We start from the raw sequence: 18,131 nt of genomic DNA, 5'->3' as shown, positions 1-18,131 counted from the left end.
CTCTCTCGTACGGAGACGCTGCCAAGCACCCCCGATGATAGATGGCACGGTGCAGCAAATGACAACGGGATAGATTTTTAGTTTGTGCTTTGGAAGGGATCAGTAATGGTGCTTTGCTGTACAAAGCAATAAAAGAGAAGGACAAGAGACAGAGGGGGAGAACGAGGGGAAAACAACAAAAAAAAAAAAAAGCTCCATCGATGGCGGAGAGAGGGAAGAATGATGGTCGGTGACACATGATTTTTGGGCATTTGAGCACTTAGATATATGAAATCAGGGTTTGTCAGAATGGAAGGGCGGTGTGTTGTTTGGCTACTCACCGCAAAAAACATAAAAAATGCATGAAATACACTTTATGGTATTATATTGTCCACCACCACTGAAAACAAATTGATACAGCCCAGTACAACTGCATCGTTTCTGTTGTTTGTCTTTATTTCAGACAAACAGAAACTGTATGCAGTCGTTCAACTATTCATTTGACTATATCGTGTTTTTTTTTTTGTGCTCTTTGTTCCTTGCCAAGCTGTGATTTCGCACTGCTTAGCAGAGAAAATTTTTCCCGTGAAAAATCGACAAGGATGTTAGATAAAGTACCACCTGCAGGTCCCGGGTGCTAGGCGGGCAGGATACCGGTAGACAGTATGATCAGTCATGGTAATGAGCACGAGGCTGACATACATGCTTTGAATTATATGACTTTGAGGCCTTATAGGCACCCTCCAACCAGGCCTCAGCCATTAGTTCAACCACTCTCTCCTTATCTCTGAGTCAAGCTGTGAAGTTTTAACAACGCCATCATTCCCCCCCCTTCTTTCTTTCCTCTAAATTGTTCCAGCAGCTCGGAGTAGAAACGCTCACATAAGGTAAATAAAGATTGTTTGTGTACTTTGACGGAACGCGATCCGAATCACTCAAGCCAACAAACCGGATTGTATTTGTTTAAACGCTGTTGACATCAGCGGTTTAAGTGACACGACACCGTGTAAGCATGTTTGTGTTCATGTTTGTCTTCTTTACTTGACCGCAGACGCATCCGCTAATTGTATTCCGCTTCCTCTATCACAATTATTAATTTATCTCTTAAGACCACTGCGGCAGTGATGATCATTCATGTCGCAGCATCCGATAGTTAAGAAGCGGGCTTCCGTAAAAATCCATCATGTACATCAATGCACATTACTGAGGTAATTAAACAGGAGGTAATACAGCCAGATATCGTAAAATATCAAGGGGTGATCATACGCCCCTTAATACTGTAAAGCCCTCAGCACATGGAAATGATGCAGTAGATGAGGGATCAGCCACAAAAAAAACCCCAACACACAAATGTAAATGTAATTTGTCTATTTTAGAGTATCCGTACCTATCCTATGAAAAATACTAATTATTTGAAATGTACTGATTACAGCTAGCCCAGAATGTGGCATTAAAATAATTACTTGTGAGCCCTCTCAGAGTTTGTACATTTAGCACCGTAGCACCATTAGGAATAATCTGTCCAATTAAAGGTTGTGTAATTAATTAAGTGCACATTCTGTGAAGAGGAGAGGGGAGAAAATTTATCAACCTGCTGAAATATGACCTATCTTGTCCAAAAGACTAATATGTTTAAACAAAAGATGAAAATTGATGACAACATTATTTGTAACAAAATGCTCACTGTGCAACTATGATGCATCTGTACTTGGATCCGGCTTGGTAGCATTGTCCTCACAAAAGCTGTGATGTATTACCCCCAGCTGCCTGGCAATAACTTTCAATGAAGGGCGCTTTGCCTATCTAGTGAAACAGTCTGTTACTTTATCCCACTTCAAATCTTCACCGCAATCATCCGCTAGATTAAGACGTGTTTTTCTAGAATCGTAAAACGTGGATGTTGTCGAAGGCCTTCGTAGAAAGATGGAGCTGTTAGGTGGAGGAACTGAGGGAGGTGTTGGCGCCGAGCGGACATCCTGATACCACCACCCAAAAGTGTAGTAGAGCAGAAAACATCTTGCTGCGCAAAAGCTGTCGGGTCATTTCTGTTATAGCAAGAAAATTTGAGCCAATGTCCTGTGTGTGTGCGTGTGTGTGTGTATGTGTGTTTGAATGTAAGTGTGTGTGTGTGCATCTGTGAGAATGAGCAAGATGCCAAGTGCACATTCTTTCACCTGCCATTACAGTGTGTTGCCAGCTCTACATATGGCCTAGATCAACACTTCAGGGAGAAGGCATCATAGCCCAACATTTAGTAAAATACAAGTACAAACACATGTCTAATGCTACCATGACTAAGACATGTATACACTGCAGGCAGATTGCAGAGACACATTCATTAAAGAGCCACTTCTGACTCAGGCAGAGTGACCAGGATGTACATTAAGAGGAACTGTAAGTATAACAATATAATGTTATAATAACAGAAATAACTTGCATTTAAATACTTTCATAGATACTTTCTAAGACAAGTCGGTCTGCATTAATAAACACTCACAATAAACATTTAATACTCAGACTGATAGCTAATAAAAATTTGAGGTAATTATGTCAAATCTGTTAAGTGACAGAGATGCAGAGCTCCGGTCTGATCTGAAAAGTCGGACAAGGTGACTTTGAGAGCAGCAACAATGCAAAGCACCTGATATCAGACCTAGCTAATATGATACAGTTATAGAAGTGCAGCGTCAGTGATTTCAGACCGAACTGCGCTACTCTCAGGCAAGAAAAGTAACAACATGGAGACCATTCCACCTGCAGGCAATGAGTGTTATTGCTGACGTTTATCTTTTTTATGACTGATGTGGAGTTCTTTTTTTAGATTTTACTTTTGAATCTGCAAAAAGTTAAAAACAAAAGTTATTTACATATCTGTTTTTATAGATAGTAGTAATAGTAATAGTAATAGTTAGCTCCAGAGAGATGACTTTTTCTCCAGACTATTAACAGTTTGACCGCGTTCAAAGAGGCCATTCTGGCCATGAGAGGATGCCGACACAGAAGGCCGTTATGCAAAAAAGTTGATCCTGTCAATGATCAATATACTGTAGGTAGTAGATTACATAGTACTGTGAATGCTGTATTTCTACACTTCAACCTATGATGGTTATGACAAAAGATAAAAGGATGCCACCATGATAACTTTCCAGAGTCGTAAAATCCTGTTTTATAGTATTATAAACCGTCTGTACAGTGTTTTGGCGTCTGATAGAACTTCAAACACTTTGCGGTCTGAATGTCCACAGTGGCTTGTTTGAAATTCATTTAAAAAAAATCTTCAAAAGCTAACATTTGTTGTTTTTTTTAATGAATGAATTGTATTTCTATTTACTAAGTTATATTTAATATCCTTTAGTGTTCGTGTGACACAATGTTACAGTTTTACTCACTATTTATTAACTAACAGATGACACAAGTGTTTAAACAAGTTAAAACCTTTAAAAGAATACATATTCAAAGAAAACGTCAGCTATAAAGAAATGCTGCTGTAAAGCTTTTTGCCTTCGGGTGGTGCAAGTGATAAAATAGCAGAAGTTACAGTTTACAGATAGTGAAAGGTCAGTAGCGCAGGTCGAGGCCGTCACTGGAAGTAATAATCTGTGAAATTTCAAAATAAAATCATATCCTGTTACATCGATACAACATGATGATAGTTTAACTTGTAGCCAGTTTGTGGAAGTTTCATGTCCTCTTCTGTAAAGAACACAGAGAGAACAACAGGGTCCATATTACGGGCACATTTTCTGTAGCGTAAGTGATTTCACAAAGGCAGGTTACGGTTTTAAGCTCTATGAGCCCCCGTGGCCCCTCAGTTGCACCGGGTGTTGGAGGGCAAGCGTACCACCGCATCCCCAACTGCCATCCGGCTGACAGCTTCCCAGCCGGGGGAGAGAGAGAGAGAGGAAGAGAGAGGCTGAGGGGAGAGGGAGACATAAATCCTATGTCCTATATAAAAAGAAATACTATCCGTGTCAAGGAAAGGTGGGATGCCCTAAAATGAATGATAACAGACTCATTAAAAATAACGGCCGCCTAAATGATAAATAGTTCCCCACCTGAGAAGAGCTCAGGACAACGGCTTTAACAAATTAAGACTGTAGCGCTCCGCCTGAAGGTGTTATTGCCCCTTTTCTCTTTCACCAAAACTAGTGATAACACTGCATCCAGTTCATCATAAGAGTTGCCATGGTTACTTATATACATGCATAACTTAAACAAAACATAAAACCTAATTTCAATGATTTCAACATACTTAAATTCTACCAAACTCTTTCTTATTGCAGGAAAAACAAACATGCTTTGGGAAAGTTATTCACGTGTGAAATAAAGAACTATAAACCAGCTAATTTATTCCACATCAGCTGGCGTTTGCAAACGAGAGCCCTAACAAGGACGCTGCTGGCTTCGGCGCTACAAACAGTACCACTATTAAACATGTAAACCTGGCACCCATGCTTTTAAAAAAAAAAACCCCAATAGCCGGCGTCTGAGACGGATCTCACATTCCCTAATGATGACAGTTAAATTAAGCTAAACTATCTCCGCGCGTTTAAAAAAAAAAAAAAAAAAAAGCCGTACACATCTTTTCAGACTGTAAAAACTCCAGCCAGCGTTCATCAAGTATAAACATTTACATCTGTGTGACATAAACAGATTCCACCAACTGTAAATACTGCGGAGAAGAGACAGAGCCCGGGGCCCCTGTCAGAGGGAACCAAAAATGAGAAATGGATGACTCGTGTGAGACTTCTGAACTGATAGACAGTCCGAACGGGCTCGACAGGGGCAGACGCGTCCGTGAGCGCCCCCCTCCCCCCCTCCCCCCCGTCTCTCTCTCTCTCTCTCTCTCTGTAAACACCGGCATTCCACACGCATGAGGACGTTATTTAGCAAAAAGCTTCGTCAAAGAATTCAAAGACCTGCGATGACAAGAGTTATGCGGCTCACCCGGAATGGTGCGTTTTATGTCGGGCCCCCATGAATCATGAGTCCTCCTCTGTTTAGAGTAGAGATACATGTAGTCAGATTAGAGGGGAGGTGTAGGGGGGGGGGATGGGAGGGGGGGGGGGGGGGGGGGGGGGGGGATGGCAACGTGGACAGCTGTTGAGTGGGCTCAGTTTGGGTGTTTGTGTGGTGTTTAAGGTGGCAGGGAACGTGCGAGCGACAAGTTTTTTAAGTTGAGAAATCTTTTTTGCGGTTGGAAAACCTCCAAATACATGTTAGTTCATGACATTTTAATTTCAGTTTCAGGTTTAGCTGTACCCACCGTAGCCTCGCTCCTGTATCTGCACAAACCTGCTCTGAGGACAGATACAGGAAACAAGGCTTTGATCAGCTAACAGCAGGTCCCCCCAATACTAAACCTGCAAGGATGTTTGTTAAGAATTTGCAGCCCCTTTTAGGCGCCACAAAAAAGCCAAATTGTATTCATCCGTATTTATTAAAGGACCTCTTTGATAAAGTAGAAGGAAAGTGGAAATTCTCACGCAACATGTACTTTAAGGTGTTTAGAGATGCAGAATAAGGTAGGAGGGAATTGAGATGTATACAAATATTTGCTGCACTTTTATTTATTGATGCAGGAGTAAAAACTCTGACACTGTTTTATCATAAACACACGGAGGCTGAGACGCTACTTTACTTACTTTACATTTGCGCTCTGCTCAGCACCAAAGAGATACAGAAAATATCTAGTCAAAGACTTTTAAGTGATTGAGCAAAAGTCATTCAATCACTGATCTTTTTGTTGAACTGACCACATCAGGATATTTAATATTTATTCCAACCCTTTTCATTTGTGGTGAAAACTATCTGCACTATGCAAACTAGAAGAACTCATTTACATGTGCACTTTTAAAATTGAGTGAATGAATTCACCTCTCTTTACAGGAAGAACTTTATTCTGTTTTCTCAGCTCATCTGATTCTCATATTAAGGTCAAATTTTATACTTTGATGCCCCCAAAACAAACGTGACCTGTCCTTTTTGGAGATTCAGCCGGTCTGTGTTCAGACAGAAGAGTGGACAGGGTGACTTTTCACAAAAACAAACAACAAACAAAATCCAGCTGAAGTACGTCATCACCTGTTAGTTATAGAGGATACATACATTACAGTACATTCATTCATTAGAATTGTTTGTATCTGAGTAGTAGTTAATGAGAGCTTGAATGCTTCTTAGAGCATGAAATATTACTTATAAAGGTATCCTCATCATGTTTTTTTGTCATTTAAAGTAAATTACTGCAGCTTTTTATGTAGTGTGGTCATCTAAAACTGGAATCGTCACCTTTTATCTATATCAGATATGCATTTAAACGTGTCGCTAATAAACAAAGACCCTGTCGTAATCTCTCTAACGATTCCAAACAAAAGCCGTTTAAAGACGTTAGTCCGAGTGAAGTTGCGGTGGGAAAAGAGTGGCGAAGGAGGATGATGAGGCTTTCTTTGCAATTCAAGCACTTGTACTGCTTGATTATACATAGCGACGCTGTGATAAGGCTTCATTGAAATTTACAACAAGCAATCTCTACCATATGGACTCACCAAATGGAGATCACAGACTGGCAAAAGCAATCAGCTTTTTAATTAACAGAATTAACAGTGCGATGTTAAACCATAATGACAGCAATAAAAACAGTTGATGTGACAATCAAAGTGCACCAAAAACATTCATAACCATTATTTTCATTAGTCTGAGAGGAAAGACAATAGCAGCGAGCGGGGTTATAATGGAGAAGGGGATCTCAGACCCCCCTGTAATCAGACTAGAATTAGCTTCAGATAGTGCAAATACTCCCAATAGCCTATAAAACACAGGGTCACGCAGAAACATTCATTTGAGTTTATCTTGGACACTTCATTTGATGTTGGCCCGTTCTCTGAAGGAGTAAGTGTTGTCAGAAGCAATAAACATCCAGCATTCTGAAACATTTCTAAACGCCAGACAAAGCTCACATCTACAAAGTTGGCCCATCTACTGAGATTCATCTCTTCCCCCCCGAACCGCCGCCATCATCACCGCCGCCGCCGCCGCGTTACAAGGAGAGATCTGATCAGCAGCTGAAAGACTTTGGCAGAAAATAGCTGTTTATTGACCATAAAACATGTGCGTGTAAACATAAAAAAAAAAAAAAGCACAAACCCACTCACACATACACACATACACAAGCATACAAACACCTACACACAACGGAGAGATAAACCATTGCACCACAGCGAGGGCCGTACCCCCGGCAAACAGCACACAAAAAAAGAAAGTCAAATTATTAGAAATAATGAAAAGCCATCAATAAGAATTCTGCAGAGACTCATTTCATTCTGTTCTCAACAGCGCTTTTCAGCCCATTATTTTCTGTAAATGTTAACATCACCAAGCCTGCCTATTGATTCTATTATTTTTGACCTTGCATTAGTGTCGGCTAATCTCGCATGCTATAAAATTTCATTTCATAGTGAAAAATACTCCCAAGGCCCTAAGGGTGAGTTATACACAGGTTGCGGCACCCCTGGGATTCATAAGTGCACATGCGGGGTAAACAAACCGTACATTTAATGTTTCTTAGATGAGTGAGCAGCGCTGGGGGTTTTCATTTCTTCCTAAACCTCTTTTTTTTTTTTCTTTTCTTTTTCTTTTTCTGTGAGGTGGCTCAAAGTGAGGGTTAGGCTCATTCAAAGATGAATGCAAGCATCTTCCGAAATGATATTGTATTTTCACTTCCCCCGTACGCAAGCCTGAGAAGAATGCTGATCCACAGAAGCCAAAATACCTTTTTTTTTCCCTTAATGCGTCTGTGAGGCATCGCCGGAGATGTTACATTTTTCAGATCAGATTCAGGATTGACCCGAGCTCGACCCGGATGAGAGAAACGATGAAGCAGCATCTCTTCTGCTCTGGCTCTTATTCAATTGACACATAAAAACAGCTGTGGTCAAACGAGTAAGAGAGAATTTTTTTTAGAGAGATTATTAGTGCTTTGATAGATAAACAAAGAAAAAACTAAACGCTGGCGTCGTTTTTTTTTTGAGGTACAGATGACTGCAGTGATTACAGCTGTAGCTCACAGGCGTCCGAGCCAGTAATATTAAAAGTAAACAAACCTCATTCCCTCTGATAAATATATTGAAATTCATAGAAAACATGCCATCATATAGGCACTCAATTAGTTTTTTGCATGTGTTTCATCAAGTAAGACAAATAAAAGAGAATAATTTTATTTTATCCACTGTATTTTTGGAAATATATATAATAAATAAATATTATATTACAGGAAATAATCAAAACCTCAATCACACAAGATATTTTTTACATCAATATTATCAAGAGGAGCTTCAAAACAGTGTTAGTTTCAATAAAATCTACTTAAACAACAGCAAAGCAATATCAAAATATATGCTTAGAACTACTCAGTCAGCATAATGCAAGTTTCAGGTGTCTGTTTGCATCCTCATCTCCAACCCTAAACTAGGATATGGGGAGTCTTTCATTATTTTAAGTGAAAAACTTGCACATCTTTTCCTAGGATGGCGAAGGACAACATCCACAAAGGTCTTTTTCCCTTTATTTTGCAAGCAGCTGCAGTGCTAAAGGAAGAAATGATGCAGAACTGTAAGAACTGTCTCTTATTTTTAAAATCTGCAAAGGAAGTTGGGTTTTAATTGCTTTCTAATGATAGGTGTGATGTCAAATGTGGCGAACGTGGTGAAAAATGAAACATCACCCGAACTTCGAGACGAACTGAACATATGAGCGCTTCTCGGAAATTTGGATCAAGTTGCCTGAATAGTTAACAAGTCACCTTCCTTGTGGCTACCACCTGTGGAAACTTTTTTTTTTTTTCCCCTTGTGAAAGTATAAATTTGTTCATCCTGAATTCCTGAAGGATGAGTAAGTGATGAAAACCGAGTGAAGGATTAACTTTCTTTTGCACATAATCACTCCAATATTTTCATTTCACAGACCAGCAGTAACTCAACAATCTATCTCTTCACAGAATAAAGTGAAAGAAATATTAACTATGTGTTAACTCAAGGGTCGTCTCATGTCGTCTCATTGTCAGGCTGAACAACGCTCCTTCTTCCAGAATATGATGAGGACATCAAAGGTGGTGCTGTTAATGATTAGTACATAAATACATAAATAAGACAACAAAAAGAAATCAAGAGTTTAAGTAGTGAGCAATGCCTAAAACAGGAAAAAAAAAACACACATCCTCCATTCAATTTTTTAACTAAACACAGATCCATGTGAACGTTCATTCGTCTTCGGTTGTGAACCTGCCCACCATCGCCGTCTGTTAATGGAGACCAGACTCCACCAGATGGGTTTATGTGTTTTGAATAATTCAGAAATCACAAAGTCGTTTAATGACAACAATCTATCGCATCGATCACAGATTTAATCTGCCCTTTTATTCTGGAATCATTTGATCAGCAGTGCCATGATTACCATCATGCCTTCATGCTTTGATTCCCCCCCCCCCCCTTCCTCACCTCCCCCCCCCCACCAGATTAGTCCACAGATGTATGTTTATCTATTTTTAATGTTCTTCCTACCTTATCACACTTTTCAATTTGGAACTTTTGACACAAACATGCTGGAGCACTTTGCTCCAAAATTACACAGAGAAAGAGAGCAGCAGAAGGAGAGAGAGAAGAAAAAAAAAAAAAAAAAAAAGGGAGACCCAGTGATTTTCCAACTGTGGATGCCTGTGTTCTGGGTGTCACTTTAGTTAATAATCTCCTACCAAATCCTTCAACTTGGGTGCACGTTCAGGACGCTTCAAACCATGAAAACAGCTGGCTTTGTGCAGCCCAACTGTCAGAGTCTCCTTTGCTGTCGATGATGGAAATATCAAACCAGTGAGCCGTGAGTGGACATCTCAATCTGAATCTCTTCAGCTCAGCTAAACCACAGCCGTCCTCCCACTGATAATTCATGCAGCATACACTCACATTAGGAACACGCTGAACCATCCTCACACAGCACAGTCCTCTCCTCCTCGCAGTAATTCTGTTAAACTTCAAAATAAAATCATTTCTTTTAGACTTTGCTACCACTTTCATATACAATCGCATCAATCCGATGCCCGTTCCTGCACTCACATATTGAATAAAATAGTGAATTTAATAATAAAAAGAAAGTGATATACATAAGAGAAAGCATTTGCTTCTCAAAGTACATACTTCCAGAAAACAGTCTCAATTCAGGGAACGAGCTGTTGGCGTTCACATCAGTCCTTTTTCAGCTGTTTCTAGATGATCACGCCGCTCTCAGTTGCTTTGCCAGCAAGCACTCAACTTCCCCATTTATTATAATCATCACAGCAAACTTAAAAAACGAAGGAGTAATAGGTACGGCGTTCCACGGAAAGCACGATGGACATACGTGTCTAAACATTTTCTGAGTCATTCGTCAAATAAAAACAAAGAACGCCTCGCTGTCTGTTTAGAGCGCCGAGATCTTATATTTATTAACAACCGCGGGCAGATATGGTGGAAATTAAAACATAGTAGCGGATTCATTTTCCACTGAAAAACAGATCATAGACGATGTTCAGAAGAGAAGGCAAGGAAGGAATGCTGTTGTTTGTTTTCCTTCTCCGGACCACCGTTATGTGTTTTTTCAAAATGATGCAAGTCGGAGATAGAATTATAAAAGTCTCTGGGGCTCATCCAAGTTTAACAAAGCACCGAGGACAGACGACCTTAAGCCCACACAGAGCTACAACGCTCCTCTGGCGGGAGAATGTAATAATTAAACGAGCAGATGAGTTTTGGTTCTGACAAGTGAGGGACACGGCGCTCCCTGTGCATTTTTGATAGTGATCTAATTCATCTGGCAGGCGTGGATGTTGATTAAATCAGAATGTCAGCCACTTGACAAGACAAGACACAAGCCGACGTGGAACCTGTTTGAACAGCGTGAGCCGTGCAAGATGGCCAGGGAGATTTGCAACGCCGCGTGGCCGCTGAACTCGACGCACCGCTCCGTTATCATCGCTTTTCACGACACGTCCGGAGAGACAGACAGACAGGCAGACGTACAGAGAGAGAGAGAGAGAGAGAGAGAGAGAGAGAGAGAGAGAGACGTGGAGGAATCCACCGAGGCCCAACTCTTCTGTTTCTCTCTCTCTCTCTCTCTCTCTCTCTCTCTCTCTCCGGGTGACATCAGTCCTCTGACACTTCGGGTAAACAGAAGGGTGTGTGATGGCAAGACTGTGTTCCCCTTCGCTCACGTGCGCCCGATGCCTCCGTCAAATCTCGGTGACAATCACGGAGAGAGAGCCGGAGGCGAGGCATACATACGTGCTGAAACCACAGGCCCTGTAATTACGGGGGAACAATGCCTCTCTCTTTCTGGGAGCAGACTCACTATATGAAAGACCATCAATGGGAAATCAGAGCAAAGAACGCTTAGGGTTGGTCCGTCGGTAGCGGCGCACAATAGCTGTATGATAAAGGGGGAGTTTCAGAAACGGAAATCGTGGAGGCAGGCCGCTATTTAACTGACGAGTGCCTCTCCAGAATCACTATATCTGTGGGAAAACTATCGCTTTCACCCAAATCCAACACAATATCCCAACCATCTGCCAAAATATAACAACAGACCGACGTAAAACACACATCTTCTGAGATCCCTTACATACACAGGAAGTACAAGTGGCGGTTTGCAAGTTAGCTGACATCACTATTGTGTAATGGCTAAATAAGTTTTACCTTTCTTCCACTGTATTCAAACATATTTCTCTTGAATGTTTGGGGGGGAAGAAAAAAACTCACCCAGAAGTGGGTTTTTGGGTCAGGCTCCTCTTCGGGCTCCGGCTCACCTTTCCGCATGCACAGCTCCAAGGAGGTCAAAGTTACATGTACAAAGTCACTCTACTAATCTCCTTTGTCACTCATAAAATTTACACAACATCTCCCTCATGGAGGCCTGTCAGTTTGCCGCTGCCTGTGGCTGTCAGAGAACACAGATAATTACTCGGAGGAATCGGAGAAGGCCTTGATTATTTATAGGGTTGGATGTCTGAAAAGGAAAAAAAAAAAAAGAAAAAACCCCTATATGCAGCTTTGAATGACTTTTCAATAGTTATAGAAGAATATTATTGTTTTAAAAAAAATCAAGTCTGTAGGAAAAATCCAAAGCCCTGGAGTCATTTTGTATGTTTTAACAGTATATGGATCTTATTTATTAGGCAAAAAATGATTTCTTTTCATATAAAAACAAAACAAAACAAAGTGCGAGATAAAACTTTTCTAGAATCCCAGAAGAGGACAGTCAGATAAATGTATCCCTACCAGACACGCATGACACGCCGTCTCTCACGCTCTCACGAATACACGAAAACGCCGGACATGTGTCATGCTTCGTCCACGGCGCATGAGTGTTCCCGCTCAGGTGAATGACATGTGAATGCAACAGTCACTGCTCGGTGGTGGTGGTGTTTTTTTTTTTTTTTTTCCCCACCTCACCTTGTTGTTGTGACCTCACCTGCTGTTTTGCGTGTAATCCTCCATCCAATGATAACAGCATGCAAAAAGCCCCACGTATTATTATACTAAGCCTTGTTTGAGAGAAAAGAGGAGAAAAACAAGCAGCTCTTCAAGAAGAAAATGACGATCATGTCACAGTTATGATGATTCACCTCAGATCACAAACAGCTCCTTTTATATGGCAGAGCTGTGATGATGTTTTTTTTAACACACCAATAGTTCTCTGCATTTAATTAAAACCTCTAAGAGTAGATGATTGGTTTGAGTGACCGATATCAAAACAGTCTATCATGCTGTGACAGACACACAGCTGGTCATACCTTCCCGATACATGTGCCTATTTAAATCAAACACGCTGCTGAAATGCCAGCTTAATAAGAGACGGCGATTCCGCGTGCAAATCAATTTGATATCTACGGGGACTGAAAAGTGCACATCACACATTACAAGCCCGGATCAAGCTGGGGGCAGGTGACTCTCCTCTCAGAATTACAAGGAGAGTTTGCAGACAGATATGAATTTACAATTAGTCTCATCCTGGCCACTTCTTAAGGTTTGTGACAGTGTCTTGGGTTCCACTAAAGGCCATGTGTGTGAAGCCATGAATTTCTTGCGACAGGCTATGATACCAGAGAGGCTATATTTAGGGAGGAGGATAACTAGTACTGCACGGTATAATCTGACATTTGTACCACAAGGGAGTCATACTGCATTGCTCACAAACGACAGTGTCACTGTTGGTTTGCGTCCCCGGCGGAATAGGTTAAAGAGAACAAAACATGTTTTTGCAGTGGAGTGCCGCTCTGCAAGACAGATCTAATAAAACTGTATTTGATTGCGGGGAGTATGATCTGACTGTGGCTGTCACTGGTGAGTGAGCCCCCTGAGCGAGGAGACAGCAGCAGTCTGGTTGAAAAGGAACAAAGAGTCCCTGGGAGCGGTCTCAGTAGACTCTGAAACAGGAGTCTGCATGACTGGCCTGCTTTTGATGACTGACTTGAGCAGGGTATTTCAACTTCCCCCCCTCTGCTTCCCCGGCCCTCTAAGCAGGGACAAAGAGAACAAGTAGAGGTCACCGTCGTTCTCATGTCGGTAGCTGTAGATTTTCTGTAAAAGTATATCAGTTTTTATTATCAGCTATTCATGAATAAACATCCCGCATATCCTCACATTTTTATCAATCTACAGTTACAATTTCTTATTTGTTCCCCCCCCCATGCGGTGTGGTAGTTTAAATTATAATGTCAACCGGCATATTTGAGTACCTGTCAAATCCTTTTAAAGAAAACAAGCATGATGTAATTCTGTTCAACCAGGCAATTCATTAGCCCGAGTCAAACACCCGTCCTTCCGCAGTTGGCTGCCGTTGTCCTCCCCGCGGACGACGGAGAGAGAGAAGCCACTTAGGTCCGCGTTCACCAAGGTGATCAAAACCTGCGTCAGCCTACACCTGCCTCCCCTCTCAGGAGGAAAGGCTGCACAACAAAGCTGCGGCGGCACACTTTGGGGAGTTCAGCTAACTGCGTCTTCAATCACCACATCCCAGAGCCATCCAAGGATCGCAGGCGTTCAGTTAAAAAAAAAAAAAGCAGGAGTGCACGTGGAGGAGTTTGTTTAGGGGGAATACCGCCCCAGCTGATTGATAGCGGAGGAATATTCCAGCCACTTAGCCGCTGTCGTGGCGAGTTCAGCACACCAACCACATTATAAAATACATGGATGACGCAGCGGTAGTCGGCCTCATCTGGGGACGACGAGGAGCTGTTTTACAGTCGGACTTGTTGCAACACAAACAATCTGTCCCCCGAATGTCAACAAAAACGAAAGAGATCATTGTTGACTTCACACTCCGCTCTACATCAACAGCACCAACAAAGTTCCTGGGGGTTGCACATCACGGATAACCTGACTTGGACCCTAAACACCTCATCTCTAGCCAAGAGAGCCCAGCAGTGCTCGCACTTCCCGCCCCCTCCCTCCCTCCCTCCCTCCCTCCCTTCCTTCCCATCCTCACTACATTCTACAGAGGCTCCATAGAGAGCGTACCGACCAGCTGCATCTCTATCTGGTATGGAGATTGCAATGCCTCAGACCTGAAGTCCCTGCAGAGAGTGCGGGGAGGACAGCTGAAAAAGTCATCATCACTTCACTCCCATCCATTCAGGACATATCACACAAACGCCGCTTGACCAAGGCCACCAACATCGCTGGGGGACCCCCGCTCATCCCTATCACGGACTGTTTGCCCTTCTGCCCTCCGGCAAGAGGTACTGTGGCATACAGTGCAGAACTGCCTGGTTCTGCAAAAGCTTCTTCCCTCAAGCCATCAGACTCCTTAAATCCCAGTAACCCCCCCCCCCACCACCACCACCACCACCACCAGTTGACACCCTCCCCGACTCACATACAAAAACAACACACTTGGACTGTGCAAATCTAGTTACTGCTTTTATTCTGTGATGTGGATTTTTATTAGTACATGGTTGTTTACATCATGTTTATATAATTAACTCATTATTTTTTTACTTTTGTCAGTTTTTAGCATTTTTTTTTCATTACATTCATGAGCCGGTTGCAACATAATTTCCCTCTGCTGTGCACTCGTCCTGTGTATATTCTGAATGACAATAAAGTTAATCTCGATCTTGTTAATCTCGATCACTCGTAGCGCTCCAGCAGTTATACGACGCCTCGCGTTTTCCTACACCACCTTTGCATACTCCTGCTAAAGTGCCTTTCAGAAGGAGAAACATTATTGCTAATAAATAGACATATGGAATATGAGTGTTGGAGACATCTTTACTATGAGACAGTAAAGCCATGTTAGCAGAGTAGCAGTCGAATATTATACCAGCTAGATGCTCAGTGGAGATTTGGGGGATCAGCAATGTGCAGGCTGTTTTTTTTCAATGATATGTTTGAATTATTTCTTATGGGTGTGCATAATGGCAATATAAATCTTTCTGGGTGTGCAATTACAAAGACTGGCATGGTCTATTCCCCGCTGGGTGATCGCCTGCGAACAATGACATATTACCGGCTGGCCGGCAGTGGTCATTAAGAACTGATATGGGATTTATGGCCAGTCTTTAAACATGAGATGGCATTAAAGAGATTTGAATACAGTCAAAATGGCACAAAGAATCCTGCCTGAGCAAGATGGAGCTAATGAACTGTGGTTGGAAAGCAGGGGGATATAAAGTTATTTTGGGTAAAGCCAATTTCTCATCAAGCAAAATGAGTCTGATTTTAATCACGGGTTGTCAGAGTCCATAACAAGCTTGCTGCGTTATTATGGGATTGTATTAGTGAGGTTTTATGGGGTTGTAATGAGCAAAGTTGAACAATTAATATATTAACACACGGTTAAATTTGTAATAATGAAACGCATGTTGAAAAGCGGATGACAAAACATGAAATGTTTAATATGAAGTATGAAAAGCACAGTATGACTGTATTAAAAAAGAGTTCAGAATGATCCAGACCTTGAGAGACAGCGTCGTCTCGGTCGGTGTTTCCCGCGTGACGAGGACGAAAAGCTCTCTATATAACCATCTTACTAATTTCCAGTGGCAATTAAGGAGTCTTACAATCGGCACGATACCTGCTGAGTGAGTATAAGGAGCTTAAACATCAGATGTGTTCATTGGAAAGTGAGAAATAAAGACTTTGCCTCATCATATTAGTGCCAGCCCTTAAAGTGACTGTTTATCATGAGGTAGTGCTCAAGGTTTTAATGAGCTCCCTGCCTGTTCTAGTATAATTCCAATTAGTCCCTCCGTCTCATATAATGGCATGATTACCTTGTGAAGCCTCCATTGTTTTCTGTACAAGCCTTGAAAGGAACTCTGACTATTTTAATCTGTTTCCCAGTGGCAGCACACCTGCCAAGCCAGTTACACCTCCTGCAGAATGATCACAGGTATTGGTTCATTAATACAGAGAATGGCAGTGTATGAATCCCCCCCCCCCTCCTCCCCCCTTCCCACCCCCTCATCATCCCCCCTCTGGTCACACCTAGTGGATAGATGAGAAAGTGAACATTAAAATCTGATTTTGACTGCTTTTAATATTATAGTGGCACCATTCAGAATAACACTCGGGAAGGATAAGGAGGAGTTTATAATCATTTAGATTAACAAAATATTATGCTGTATATTTCTGTTTTGGTTTGACTCAAACTACTTGCGTAACAGGCTAATTCGGAATCTCTTGAAAATATCAGCTCACTTATTATAAAGCGAGACTGATCTCAGTCAAAGTGATAACAAATCCCGCAGCTGTGTCAGCCTCTAAAGTAAGGGCCATTACCTCAATCTTGGTCGCTGCCATTTTCAGAGGGGAGAGAGAGGAGAGAGAGAGAGAGAGAGAGAGAGAGGAGAGAGAGAGAGGGGAAGGAGCTATTTTTGATCAAAACCCAGGCAAGAGGAGAATCAGTCATTAGCAGCAGCCATTTACACTGTCATCTTGTTTGGACAGCCTGTGGCTTCCACTTGAAGACAGTTCTGGTTCTAAAAGGAAATGTACCCGCCTCGCTCCTCACAGCCTGAGCGCTCTCCACATACTGTAAAGGAGGCTGATTTTTACCAAGAAAAGCGGGCCGCGCCGTCGTTATGACGTGTTACTGATATCATTTGTCACGAGGGCATGTTCTCAGAGCGCATAACGCGGTAACTTCATGCAAACTAATAACAGGAGCTAATCTTTTTGTTGATTCAATAACTTCGCTAACCGCGAGGGCAGTGGCGCTCTAACCATATATCTCTTTAATTGATTCAGAACTCAGAGGTTTCTTTCACTAGAAACGTTTCATTTCAAATCATAATTTAACCGGGTATCAGCAGCAACCAGCACAATAGGGAGAGGGATGGTAATAGCCACAACCTAAAACTGAATTTAGATTTCTCTCTCAGATTTGACACTCGTGGAGAATAAGAGACAGGAAGGAAGAAATGGTAATCTGCAAGAAAACCCTTAAAAGAATCAATTTGGCAAGGTGTCTGAGAATGTGACTTTATCCGGCACTGTGATTCCGACTGTCTCCCGTAAGAGTGGGATGACTGTCTTTCTTCCCCGCTGACAGGCAGACCCAGGGCCAAATTGACAGTTCTTTAAAGCGCCTGACAGAAAGCCGCATTAATTAAGTCATTGCTGGACTTTAATTGTGTTAAGAAGTTGGGAAAAAAAAAAATCTAATATGAGAAAAGGTTACCAAGTCCTCCGTGGTGTCAGATTTTCCTACTTTCTATGAATATTAATGTGCCTAATGAAGACAATCTTCGCTTCATCTCCCCATTGTTCTGTATTCAGGTGCCAAGCTTTCACAGCCATTGATTTGTTGTTAAAGAACAAATATGTCACGGGAGAAAATGACTGCCACGTCTTTTATCTTAAATTTATCAAGAAAAACGCCTCTCTTTTTTCAGTGTGGATTTCTTTTTGTTATTTTAAAAAAAAAAAAAAGATTTTTTTTTTAGCTGAGTGAATGTCATGCAAAAAAAAAGTTGTCAAGGTGTGTTTGCGTGTTAATTAGATGTGGTTTCTGCTTTTCTGCTGTGAACGAGGAACAAAAGGAATTTCATGAGGTGCAGTGGACAACAAATAAATGAACAGAGTGTTTGTGGCCAGTGGTATGAAATTATTCTGCTGTATCCATTC

The 18,131-nt window shown here is 41.7% G+C and overlaps 1 protein-coding gene across 8 annotated transcripts in view; it reads left to right on the top strand.

The window, feature by feature from the left end:
* Positions 1-18,131, top strand: part of LOC122982039 (teashirt homolog 2) — a 102,399-nt gene that overhangs the window by 23,530 nt on the left and 60,738 nt on the right. The gene's annotated exons all lie outside the window — the stretch shown is intronic.

This window comes from Thunnus albacares, chromosome 5 (assembly GCF_914725855.1).
Source record: "Thunnus albacares chromosome 5, fThuAlb1.1, whole genome shotgun sequence".
Taxonomy (NCBI): Eukaryota; Metazoa; Chordata; class Actinopteri; order Scombriformes; family Scombridae; genus Thunnus; species Thunnus albacares.
Note: the sequence above shows the minus strand (reverse complement) of the source record. Positions and strands in the feature narration are given on the sequence as shown.